General features: G+C 42.1%; 1 non-coding gene across 1 annotated transcript; it reads right to left on the reverse strand.

Moving 5' to 3' along the window:
• Positions 1 to 5,821: 5,821 nt before the first annotated feature.
• trnas-acu (transfer RNA serine (anticodon ACU)) lies at positions 5,822 to 5,903 on the reverse strand. Its single transcript has one exon. It is a non-coding gene; the product is annotated as a tRNA-Ser (tRNA).
• Between the last annotated feature and the right edge of the window lie 7,649 nt (positions 5,904 to 13,552).

Here is a 13,552-nt window from a genome sequence, read left to right on the forward strand (position 1 = left end):
ATAACCGCTCCGGAAAAATGGCAGAAAGAAATGGCCCGTCACTAAGGACATTTGTGAAGCAGAGGAGTGACATCACCACAAAGGCGACTTATTCTGCTGATCGTTTTGGTGAATAATGATTGAGGCGCGTTAAGAGAAAGGTAGCTGCGTCAGCATGCTTAGGCTGCAAAGGATAAAGCAAAGGTTTACTCCATGCTGAAAAGAGAAGAAAAGAAGCACAACGTTTCGGCTGTGGAGCCTTCTGCGCCATCTTCTTTAGCGATGGTGATGATGTTTACATTGGAAAAACTGAGACACGCATACTGGAGGGGCTTGAACCACCAACTTTTCAGTTAACAGCCAAATGTACTAACCGATTGCACCACAGAGTCTGACGGTCTTTTGTGCTCCCTACATTTGCAGGTTTATGGTCAAAGAAAACAATCGTTTGCGCTTCTTGTAGCCAGCAATATTTTTTCACTGACAACCAAGAAATTGATTTCATCTTTCACAAAATGTATGGATTTCTTCAAAAACAAGTTATTCCAGAAAGGAAATGAATTCTTGCATTAAACTGAACAAAGCTGTACATGTTTGTCTGAAATGATACATTTGGCACAACAAGACACGGAGAGAGGCACCGCTGGTATTCAGACCCAGGATCGCCTGCTTACTAGGCAGGCACTTTAAGCCACTAGGGAGCACCGCACTTTTACAGACACTTGGACACATCTGCGCTCGGTGTGCACTTAACATAATCTCTGAGCCCGTTGCCTCTTTCCCGTTTAATAGCAGAACTGACGCCAAGAGAAATGATGAGAAATGGCATTTATCGGGCACTTTTCATGTCCAAGGAGCTCAATGCCCTTGACACCTCCCCAAGGCGACGGAGCTGTGCATTCTTTGGCGACACCATTTTTTCTTTTGTTTAATTTCTATACTTATTGGTAGAATAAAAACGATATGTCATGTACTGTAAGGTAAATGTCTCTTTTCATGGGGAAAGCTAGCACCAGAAAATGTTGTGTTTAGAAGAAGTGATTTAACATGACACGTGACCTAATTTACCGGAGCAAAAGCTCACCCAGCAAGCCCTGCTTTACTTCTACAGGAGAGAAGTACTGTAGAGTCTGCAAGATGTTCAGCTGGGTAGCTACGTCAGCATGCCTCGGCTGCAAAGGAACAAGTAATAGGTTTATTGCATGCTGAAAAGAGAAGAACGGAAACACAGCGTTTCAGCTGTGAGGTCTTCTCACACCTGAAGAAGCCTCACACCTGTAAAAGGCTCCATGGTTTTCTTTCTTCTCTTTTCAACATGGAATACACCTATTGTCTGCAAGATGTGACAATTTAATGGTGTTTTGGAAGAAAACCTTTTTTCTTTGAATTCAAAATCAATCGGAATTTCAGCACGACACAACACTTTTTCTGTTTTAAGGAGATGATATTTTAAACCTGATAAAAATAGTAGGAAACACAAGTTTCTTGCTGTGAAAATTTAGATGGGGAAGTGTACTACTAGTAGCAGTGTAGAGCTCTCTGTGGTGGAGTCCAAGCGCATGTTCTATGGGCCAGTGGCGTAATGAATAACGCGCCTGACTTTGGATCAGAAGATTGTAGGTCTGAGTCCTGCCTGGCTCGTAAGGCTTTTAAACCTCTCAGGTTCCTCGGTAACAGGTTGCCGTCATGTATATGAACTATAGAAAAGCATTTGCCACAACCCATAAATTAGCACGCAAGTGCGGGCTAGTTAACACAGAACTGTATGGAGATCATCTCCAGCTCCGAGCTCAATTGCAATGAAAAAACATGCAGAACAGAACTGGAGAGCAGCTGAATTTGTGCTCAGTAGGGTGGGGAGGACTCAGCATTGCTATTGTTCTAATTGGCATGAACTGCAGGGGATCTGAATCAGAACATGTCAGTTAGTTCGATCATTGCGTCAATATGTAGGCCACGTTAATACAGAATTATTACTTTGTCTGTCTCGTCTTTGTATATAGCTGAATGTCCCTGACAATTTCATGTTAGTTTTTAAGAACGACATTGGTGCTAATATATACATATATAGCATATAAGGAACACATAAACGTTTAGTCCATGCTGAAAAGATAAGAAAATCGCCACAACGTTTCATCTTGGAATAAATCTTTACTTGTTGTTTTGCAGCCTACCCATTCTGACCTAACTCCTCCCTTGAAATTCCCTAACAGATAAGGGTACGTAACGGCTCATGCCATGCTCAGTTGCAATTTGTCCCAAAACAAACAAGAACAGCAGCTGAGGGTTTGAGTTTGAACATGCACTGTATTAAAGCAGCTTTTATTTCCATTGATAAATGCTAGATATTCCTACAGAGATTCTCCAGGTGAGTAAGCGATTCCTGTTTCTGTTTCTATTTCTGTTTCATATATATATACAGTATATATATATATGTTACATGTGTCTCTGCAATAGTATAAATGTGTTATACACTATCAGGGGCTGCTTTTTTGTGCACCTCATCTACAACAAGGGTTTTTTTCATTTATGTTTGTGGACCTTCACCATTTGAGGAAGTTACAGGTATGGTGAGCAATGACTGACAATGGCACGTACTGCGTATTCCTCACAGAAGTGTAAGCAATTTGTTCTAAAAAACACCGGCTAAAGTCCAACATCGTTAGCAATCTTATTACTTAAACAGAATTAACATCAATAAACTGTAAGGTGCTGGTACATGCGAGTAGATTTGATCTTCTATTAAACAAAAATGCAATTACAGCTCTAAAAAGGTCAACCTAGACTTCTGTAACAGATCTGTTCAGGTCATCGCTGTTCCTCTGACCTTGTGAGTCTTTGGAATTTTAAAAGTGTATTTTGCTTGCCTTTCATGTGGTCTGTGTACAAGTCACTGTGGCGTATGCGGTCCTACACAGCCTTGCTATAGACGTGACGAGCCTCCGCTATGTTGCAATGGAGAACAGGTTCAGTATGGAGCTGCCGAGAAAATTCAGCTGGAAAGCTCGTTGCAGAAAAGCATCGTTATCTGCGTCCAGCTGCAAAGCGTCACTAGTGGGTGCTGAAGAATCGATTTCACAGGCTGCGGGTCCAGGCGATTTAGAGTGTTAAAGGTCCCAGCGAAAACAAAACAGCGCTGGTCCTTTTACACGCACGCACGAGAGCAAATGCAAAGGACACCGTAGTCGGCAGGATTTGAACCTGCGCAGGGAGACCCAAACAGATTTCAAGTTTGTTGCCTTAACCACTCGGCCACGATTACAGCGAATACTGCAGCTGTTGGCGTCTTGCTACAATCGAACAGGGAGTGCGAGGCGGCGGCGGCGGCAACTTTTTTCAAGTTCGCTCTCCGTTTAAGAAACCTTTTACGCCATACGTGTAAGCAGACACACACCTCAGAGTACTTAAGGGTGGCTTCAAGTTGGAATGATAAAGTCTCCCCGTTCGGACATGAAAATAGAACTTTCTTAGACAGAAAGAAATCAACAACGGAGACATGTGGATGACGATTTCAGTCACTGCACTTTGAATAGCATTTTTACTCGAGTTACAGGAGATGCACGAATGGCCCTTGACCTACGCTCTTACGAATGACTTGGAACATTCAAAGAGAACAGCCCTCAAGTCCTGCGGTTTATTATAATGCTGTTGCGTGTCGAGGCAGTATTTGACTTCGTCCTACCGTTGAGACACGGGGCGTACTGTAAATGAACTGCACCTGACAGCTTTAGAAAAACACCTGGGCTCAGTACGGTGCTGAGAGCTCAGCGTTGCTGTTGTTCTAATTAGCACGCACTGCATCGGCTATGACCCGAACTTTTCAATTATTCTGATCAGTAAGTCAACACGTAGTCCACATGAAAGGTAGAAATATTCCCTTGTCTGTCTCTTGTTTTTATAGAACTGAATGTCCCTGACAATGTACTGTTAGTTTTAATTGAAGAACGGCATCTGTGTTCAAATATACCAGACAAGTTTACGTAACTGCTCATGCAACACTCAGTTGTAATTAGTCAAGAAATAAAGTCGAACAACAGCTGCGAGTTTGATTCTGAACGTATGAGATTGCAGCGCCTTTTACTTCCATTGACAAATGATAGATATTCGAAGAGAGATCCTTCAGACCAGCAAGCAAACCCACGGCTATTTCGGTTTTCTATCTAGGCAACGTTGGTGTCTGCAATAGCATACATGAAAGCGTGATGCAATTTCTGTGGCTACATTTGTTGCACGTCATGCACAGTAAGAGTGTTTCTAACACCAAATACAAAGTCAACAATTAGCGATCACGCCTTCTCCTCAGTTAACCCACTGAAACCCTTGCTGTTAACAGTTCTTTACTGCGTGCTTTACCAGCACCTACATATCGTGTCGGTTCTTTCAGCTTTATTCATTAGGTTTTCAAAGGCATAAGTAGAGCACCAGAGGTGCGAACACAAAGTGTGTGGTTATCTGAAGAACTGATTCTTCTGATGACTACAGAGAGCTCGCCGCTGCCGCATTCCTCCTTTAATCTAACACGGAGTGCGAGGTGGCTGCGGAAACTTTTTCTAAGTCGCTCTCCGTTAAAAAAAAAATACCTTTCACAAAATACGTGCCGGCAGACAGACACGCCTCAGAGGGTTTAAGGCTGGCTTCACGTTCAAATGATAAAGTCTCCCCGTCCGGATGTCAAAATGCAACTTTGGCAGACAGAAAAACATCAACAAACCACAAATGTGGACAAGGATTTTACAAGCTGCACCACACTGCACTTTCAAAAGCATTTACAATCGTGTTAGACGCAGGAATTGCCTTTGATTTGCGCGCTTACGAACGCCATGGAAAACGAAACAAAACTAAAGCCCTCAGCTCCTGCACTTGATTCTAATGCCGTTACGTGTCGAAGCAGTAATTTACGTCATCCCACCACTGCAACACGGGGAATAGAGGGAAATGAGCACACGCTACGAATCGTCTCAATCACTCCCTAGAGTCGTAAGGCGCATTGAAGGGTGCACCCCCATCATTAATCGTTGCGCCTCTGTGAAAGGAAAGCTGTTGAGCAGTCTTTGAAACAGCTCGGATGAAACACTTGATTGCTTCCATGTGCATCAGGAGCCCATTTCTTATTTTCACTTCACGCCGCCCAAAGCATTTCTAACACAGGAGATTCGCGTTTGGGAATGCTCCCTGCCCTACAAATAAAACAGGTCTACGGGTCTGAAACCTGCTCCACGGAAAACAGTTCTGTTGCGCTTTTGATCAAAGGGAGATTCGCTGTTCTTACTTTTTGATGACATAACACCCAAAGGGGCTTCTTTGGAGCTGGATTCCAACCAGCATCCTAAAGTTTCTTGGCGGTACCCTTTACAGTCCTCTGTTCGGTCGACAAGGGACAGAAGGGGGCAGCTTTCCTCACACATACAGTGCAATGTACTGTAGTCTTCCCGTTCATTGAATTCGCAGTTCTGCATCAGACCTCTAACTCGTTTCCTTAGCTTGGATTTAAGCCACGAAGCAGGCTTCTAGTGTATAAACGTCTAGAGGAATCACAAACTATTTGAGAGGCCATCATCCCAGGGGGAACTGACAAAGTCTATCCCTAAACACCTAGCGCAGTCTCTCGAGAGACTGTCAAAAATCGCTTTCTCCGTTTCTCCGTGCAAGTAAGTGAAAACGCGGTCTCAACCCAGAGCCACTTGGCAGCAGCGGCACGTAAATACTGTTACTGCCACTGCTCGATACCGACGTTAGCCTACTATACCATGTTCAGCCACCGCTAGAAAATGTACGGCTCTAGTACCGGAGCAAACAACAGGAGGACCAACGTCGAACAGGCACACATATCAGACATGGAAAGCGACGAGGACGGGATTCGAACCCATGCGTGCAGAGCACAATGGATTAGTAGTCCATCGACTTGGCCACTCGGCCACCTCGTCGAAACTTGATAGGTAATGCGCTCCTGTCTAGTAAACAGGAGATCCTGGGTCCGAATCCCAGCGGTGCCTTCTTTGTTCTGTCTTCTCGAACAGAACTGGTCCTTACGGACAACCGCCTACGGCTGGACTTAATTAAATACAAGTATTCATTTCCTGTCTTTAACGCGACTTGTTTTTCTTAAAATGGATGCAACTTGCAAAACATGAAATACAAACCTTGCTAATCAGCGCTAGCGGCAGGCAAAAAAAAAAAGAAGTCAGCAATGTTTTTTTTCTTTAACCTTAACCCTGCTAATGGAGAAGAGTTAAACGACCGAGTCTATGCAGCTTAAACGGTGCGCACGTCGGGTTCTTAGCTGAAAGGTTGGTAAATCACGCTCACCCCAGTCCTTAATCTTTTAAAGAGGATACAAAATTGAACCTAGTCGCCACATCACATACATCCTGTTCAAAGATAAAAAGGTAACATCTATCCTCGCTCCAGAGTAAATCTTACGTTGAGGGCATATTTTGTTTCACTTTACCATGAGTCGGGCTCTGCTGCACAGAGGAGAGAGCAGAGCAATGAGGTCACGGGGACAGGGGAGTCACACGCTGGCGTTTTGAATACGCGGAAGATCACTGAGGGATCCACAGTATGTGGACCCTCCGTGCGCCATCAGTCCACACTCCGGACTCTGAATCCTGCCATCCGAGTTAAGATCTCGGCGGAACCTGAGGCGCAGTTCCTTCTTAAAACATAATCTGGTGAGCATTTCTAGAATCGTACTTGTATAGATGCAGCCTTTAATGTGTTGCTAGGTTAAAATTGATGACTTCTTGTATTTCAGTAGGCAACTGCCCTCTTTATTTCGGATTGAATTTCTTTATTACAGGGGCGCTTTTATGAAGACAGAGTCATGTTCAGGTACTTTGCTTGATGGAGGAAGCTCATTTCGGACTCTGTGATCTGCTCACCTGGAAAGGTCTGCTATACTACTACAAGAGAGAAGTAGAGTCTGGAAGAAGGGACAATTTTATGATGGTTTGGAAGATAATGTTTTTTTTTCTTATGCTGAAAATGAAAGGTAGTTGTTTCTATATGGACTCAGTCTTTGGAATTTGTATATATATATATTTCAGTGATCCCTCAGCCATTGCTTCTGTATTGTAATTCAATTTCTCTTTTAAAATTCCTTCCCCACTTCTAGGACATGCAGTTGCTGAACTCCACAATGGCTTCTATTGGAAAGTCTGTGACTGAGACCAAGTAAGTGTTCACTTTTTTATGAAACCATTATTTATTTTGGAGCAATGAGCAATTCTTATATAAATGCAATAAAATCATTATGCTCAAACTATGAGAGAGAATTTTAAGGATAATTTAAGAAATCAGTCTAAGCTTGTTTCTATACAAAGATGGTATTATTTATTTTCAAAGGAAACCCGCGAGGATTCCCCTGGTGTGCAAGATGTGCCTGAATACTTTTGATCAGCTTCCTGCTCACTTGAAGAGGGCATGTATGAAGCACGCCACGGCAGAAGAGATCAGGATGGCCTCTCAACAGGCGAGGGAGGACATGATGAATCACCTGAAGAACGGGGTCATCGTGGATTACCACAGAATAGAGATCGTGTCTGGTGAGGCAAACAGGATAGTGGTTGTAAGGCTGCTAGAGTCCTTGGGCCTTTTTGTACATGGGAAGCCTGAAGACACATCGGCAAGGTGAGATATTTTTAATCTGTAAGGCTTCTGTAGTTTCTTTTTGAAATCATTGTTACAACATATTATGTAAAAGCATGTTGAAAAGAATCTACCTGCATTCCAGCGGCCCTGAGCAAGAGGCCGCTGTCCAGGAGGAAGAGATGCCAGAGGCTGCTCTAGAAACTGAAACAGAAACGGATAAGGAAGGGGAAGATGTGAGCTCTGAAGAACTCTATCAGCAGTAAGACTTTTTATTTTTTAGATGTATGTATTTTTTACTAAAATTCTAATTTGTCTTATAGGTATAAAATGTTTAAACCGGTGTTTTATATCTTTACAGGCCCTGAGTAGTTAAAAAGTATCAGCAGGCCGGAAGAGAGTGGCCCAAGCTGGACTCTATAGAAAGCACTCCCTGGATGCTCCTCTCCTGATTGGATTCAAACAGTACCTTACCAAGGATCTGGGAGTGGCAAATTATTCTCAGGAGGTATTTATTTTTTAAAGGCATTAAAAATTAAGCAATGGTATCTTCATTGTAAATGTTTTTATTTCTTAGCTTAAAATTCACCCATGTGAAATGGTCAGCCATAAACATCATGACTCTATATTTCCTACCTGAATCTATTCTACTTAAATTATTACATTATACACAATTTGAGTTCATTTTAAAAAGTAAAAGGTAATGAAAGGAATGCATTTTTATAAGAAAGATAATACCGATATGCATGTGATAATCTTCCTTATATCATGTAGTGCGTCATTTGGACACTTTGTGGGCTTGAAATACAAAGAAAATCATGTTCTATGGTACAAGATAAATACAAAACTTAAGCTTTTATTTTAATTAGATTTGTTTATAAAGCATAAGCAATCATTTATTACATCGCTTCTTGAATTAAATCTTTTGACAAGAGGTAAGACTTCTATTTTACATTTAAACCCATGTTTAGCTGTGTTTTTTAGATTTAACTGAACCAATTTCTGTGTGTGATAATGTCCTTGAATTCTGACAACATCACACTAAATTACATGATATAAAACAGCTAATGTTTCTAGAGATAAAGTTTCTGGGATGCTTCTAATTACTTTTTATTACCAGGGACAGTTTAATTCACCTTGTACAGTACTGAAAGACCAAGATGCTTTTTTTTAAAGTTATTTAACATTTTATAGAACTTTGTCTATTATGGCAACATGATGAGCTTGGTGAAACTTGGAAAAATACTGCTTGGCCACTTATCTTAAGATAAAGATAGGATAAAGGTTTATCTTTTGCACCTACCTGACCCCCAGGGAAGGCCAATGCTTTCTCAGTTGATGGTTCCCTACAGTAGACTGTACCTTATCTTCAAAGGTAATGTATATTGACCCAAATCAGTTTTGGAATCCAATCTACTGACGAGATGGAGCACATCCTTTTTTCAGGATTTTAGCATCATACGTTTGGTATATTTAGTCCCTAATGCTGAAAGAAATGATCATAGAACATTTGGACACTTTGTGGGCTTGAAATACAAAGAAAATCATGTTCTATGGTACAAGATACATGTGTCTGACAATGAGGAATGGGCCCCTGAGACAGTCATTTGCATGTTTCACAAACGATCGTATATTACTAGAGATTCTGTTTGGGATTCGAATGTGCATTCGGACAGCAATCCCTTTCAAGAAATGATATGTTCTGGATGAGGTCAAAGGTGATGAAACACTGTATTTAGGATGTGTTTGCAGTGATTGTGTGTCTCCTGCTTCAACGCAGTGAAATATAGATGTGCTCCTGTAATTCATTGGTACATGCCCAGGGCAGTAAGCAGTCTGAGGATTTATTTCCAGACGGCATAGAGCAGTGAAGCAGTGAAGTAGTGCAACACACTGGATCATTATATTATTAGAATCTATTCTACTTAAATTATTACATTATACACAATTTGAGTTCATTTTAAAAAGTAAAAGGTAATGAAAGGAATGCATTTTCATAAGAAAGATAATACCGATATGCATGTGATAATCTTCCTTATATCATGTAGTGCGTCATTTGGACACTTTGTGGGCTTGAAATACAAAGAAAATCATGTTCTATGGTACAAGATAAATACAAAACTTAAGCTTTTATTTTAATTAGGTTTGTTTATAAAGCATAAGCAATCATTTATTACATTAATATATATGAAAATAAAATTTTAGCATCATATTATTACATACAGGTCTCTAGCTTCAACACAGTGAGATATATATATATGCTCAGTGATTTATTGGTACATGCCCAGGGCAATAATCAAAATGAGGATTTATTTTCAGATGGGCTACAGGTAGTGTTGTGAAATTCTTCAACACACTGGAACGCAGATTTAGACCTCCTGCACTCTTACTCCTTAAAAACCAAAGAAATGAAGATATGTAGCAATCACATTGTAACAGGGGTGACAGTGACTTAATGCTTATACTAGTGGACTTCTGGTACCTTTAGGGTACGGTGTTCCCTGAAGGGCTCTCAAACCCCGCATTTCAGATGCCTAGCTGTATCGCCGATGTGTTGCACCTCAGAATCACTTTTAAACCTTACCTCTGGTATCTTTAATCCCTACTGCTCAACGCATGGTGAAAGTATTGCATAATTGTGTCTGAAAATGAGCAATGTGCACCTGAGAGACTCATTTGCCTGTTTCACAAATGATCATATTTGACTAGAGATTCTGTTTGGGATTCAGTTGTGCATTCTGACAGCAATCCCTTTCAAAAAACGATACATTCTGGATGAGGTCAAAGGTGCAGGAACACTGTTACTTGTTCCTTTATAACCCGGTTATTGATGTCATTAACAACATTAATCCCAAACAGAGCTGTTGGACTCCCTCCTCTGGCCGTTTTCCACCAGTTGATTATTTCATCAACCAATGCACTAATCAAGCTCCCAAGGCACTCTCTATACCCAGTAAACATAGGTCTAACCTCACCCAAGGAGAAAATCAGGCGCTCCAGTCTCTCCGCAACAGGGATGATATCGTCATCAAACCAGCGGACAAAGGAGGTGCTGTTGTGGTGTGGCGTAAGGATCTATATATCTTTGAAGCCTCTAGACAACTAACTGACACTTCTGCCTACCTCCCTCTCCAACAGGACCCTACCACTGACTACCAAAAGGAAGTGGTATCCACCATTTCCCTTCTTATCAGCAGTAACGAGCTCCCCCAGGAGGCGAACCGGCTCATCATGGAACATCCACAGGTATCTCAATTTTACCTCCTCCCCAAAATCCACAAACCGGACACCCCTGGACGCCCCATCGTATCAGCATGTAACTGTCCAACTACTTACATCTCAGCCTTTCTCGACAGCCTCATGAGACCGCTGGTTGAAGATCTTCCCTCATACATCAAAGACACCAACCACGCGCTCCAACTTTTCAATGATTTCCAATTTCAGGGTACCGAATGCCACATTTTTACCATGGACATCACATCTCTGTACACCGTCATTCCCCATAATGACGGCCTTACAGCCCTCAAGCACACGCTGGACAAACACACAGTGCTTGATCCACCCACCCACACCCTGGTACGCCTTGCAGAATTGGTCCTCACACTGAACGCATTCTCTTTCAATAATCTTTTTTACCAACAGGTCAGTGGAGTTGCCATGGGCACCAGAATGGGACCCAGCTATGCCAACATTTTTGTCGGCTGGGTAGAAGAACGCTTCTTCGCTTCCTACACTGGCTATGTCCCTGACCTCGGCTGGGTAGAAGAACGCTTCTTCGCTTCCTACACTGGCTATGTCCCTGACCTCTACAAGTGATATATTGATGACTGCGTCGGTGCCGCCACATGCTCCAGCGATCAGCTTGAGTTCTTCCTGCACCATTTAACCAACTTCCACCCGTCCCTCAAATATACGGTTAACATATCTTCCACCACTCTTCCGTTTCTAGACATCCACTTGTCTATCAACTACCCCCGACTGTCCACTTCAGTTTATTACAAACCCACGGATTCACACAGCTACCTCCTGTACAGCTCATTTCACCCCAACCATACTAAAAACTCTCTTCCTTTTTCACAGTTCCTTAGGTTACGATGACTATGCAGCGATGACATCGACTTCGAGAACCAAGCCCTCGAAATGTATTCATTTTTCATCAACAGAGGATACCCCAGCAGTGTGATTGACAGGGCCCTTGCCCCAGCCAAAAACACCCCCTGGACCATCAACCCGATCAGGAACTCCCGCCGTAACAACCACATTCCTTTGGTGCTTCCTTACCACCCTAACACACTTCCTATCCCCAGGACCATTAACCACAACTTTTCCATCCTACAGGATGATCCCTCCATTGGGGCCCTCTTTTCTGATCACCCTATCATCTCATATCGCCGACCACCTAATCTGCGTAACCTCCTTGTTCACAGCTCCCTTGACCGCCCTCAACAACCATCCACACCAGGCACTTTCCCTTGCAACAGAGCTCGTTGTATCACCTGCAAGTACACAGCCACCACCACAATCATTCAAGGCCCCTCAGGACAATTCCGGATCACCCAGACAGCATCTTGTACTTCCAGCAACCTCATTTACTGTATCTCTTGCAGTAAATGTCCAGCCATCTACATTGGAGAAACAGGAAGGAGACTCGGAGACCACTTCAGAGAACACGTCAGGGCTGTGAAGATTAAAGATCTCTCCAAGCCCATTGTTTCTCATTTCACCTCTGACGGCCACGACCACTCTAATCTCTCCGTCTTTGTTCTCAAAAACGTTTTTCCGAACTCATACATCAGAAAGACCACCGAAACTAAAATTATTCTTCAGCTAGGATCACACATTCTCCCTTCCCTTAATAACAGACTACTGTTCTTTTAAATTTTCTCCATTCATTGGAAGTTTCATTTCACACCTCTCTGCACCCATTCTGACTTCACACCTCTTGATTGGCCTCTCTTTCTGTCCCCTGCTCCCGCCTCTCACTCCTCCTCCCTCCCAACCTTTGTTCTCCCGCTACTTTACCTCTGCCTACTGCCCTGTCTCTCTCACACCTGAAGAAGGCTCCACGGCCGAAACGTTGTGTTCTCTTTCTTCTTTTTTTCAGCATGGAATAAACCTATTACTTGTTCCTTTGCAGCCTACGCATGCTGACGCAGCTACCCACCTGAACTACACTGTAGCTAGGATGTGTTTGCAGTTATTCTGTGTCTCTAGCTTCAACACAGTGATATATATATATATGCTCACTGATTTTTTGGTACATGCCCAGGGCAATAATCATTATGAGGATTTATTTCCAGATGTGCTAGGGGTAGTGTTGTGAAATACTTCAACACACGGGATCGCAGGTTTAAACCCCCTCCACTATTACTCCTTAAAAACCAACAAATGCAGATATGTAGCAATCATATTGTAGCAGACACTCATTTGCCTGTTTCACAAATGATCATATTTTACTAGAGATTCTGTTTGGGATACGGATGTGCATTCTGACAGCAATCTCTTTCAAAAAATGATTTTACCTTATCGCGGCTTTGCCCTCTTGCCTCTTTGGATAATATCTCCATCTTGTGGTCGTTGTTGGTAATGTCTAGACACTATCTCCATCTTGTGGTCGTTGTTGGTAATGTCTTCTTATGCCCTTTTTTATTTCAATTCTCTATTAGTTGATTCTAGAATCTCTAGAATAGAGTTGAAAACATCAGTTTTATAGCAGACAATATGACATTATTTATAGTCCAATTAGAAATGTATTACCCTGTTTTTAACATAATAAGAAATTAAAACTAAGTTTGAAACACCAGGGAACATAAAAAATGATTTTTAGGAAAACCATGAGGTTCTCTGTGTCCGATGCCTGCAAGGGGAGAAAGCTAGAATCCTTTGATTTTTCAAAATTTGAAAATAAACATCATATAACAACAGCTTTCATTCCTAGGAGTGAAAAATAACCATTTTTGAAGACATATTAGTTTCTAAAACACTA

Source organism: Lepisosteus oculatus, unplaced genomic scaffold (genome assembly GCF_040954835.1).
Source record: "Lepisosteus oculatus isolate fLepOcu1 unplaced genomic scaffold, fLepOcu1.hap2 HAP2_SCAFFOLD_63, whole genome shotgun sequence".
In the NCBI taxonomy this organism is placed as follows: domain Eukaryota; kingdom Metazoa; phylum Chordata; class Actinopteri; order Semionotiformes; family Lepisosteidae; genus Lepisosteus; species Lepisosteus oculatus.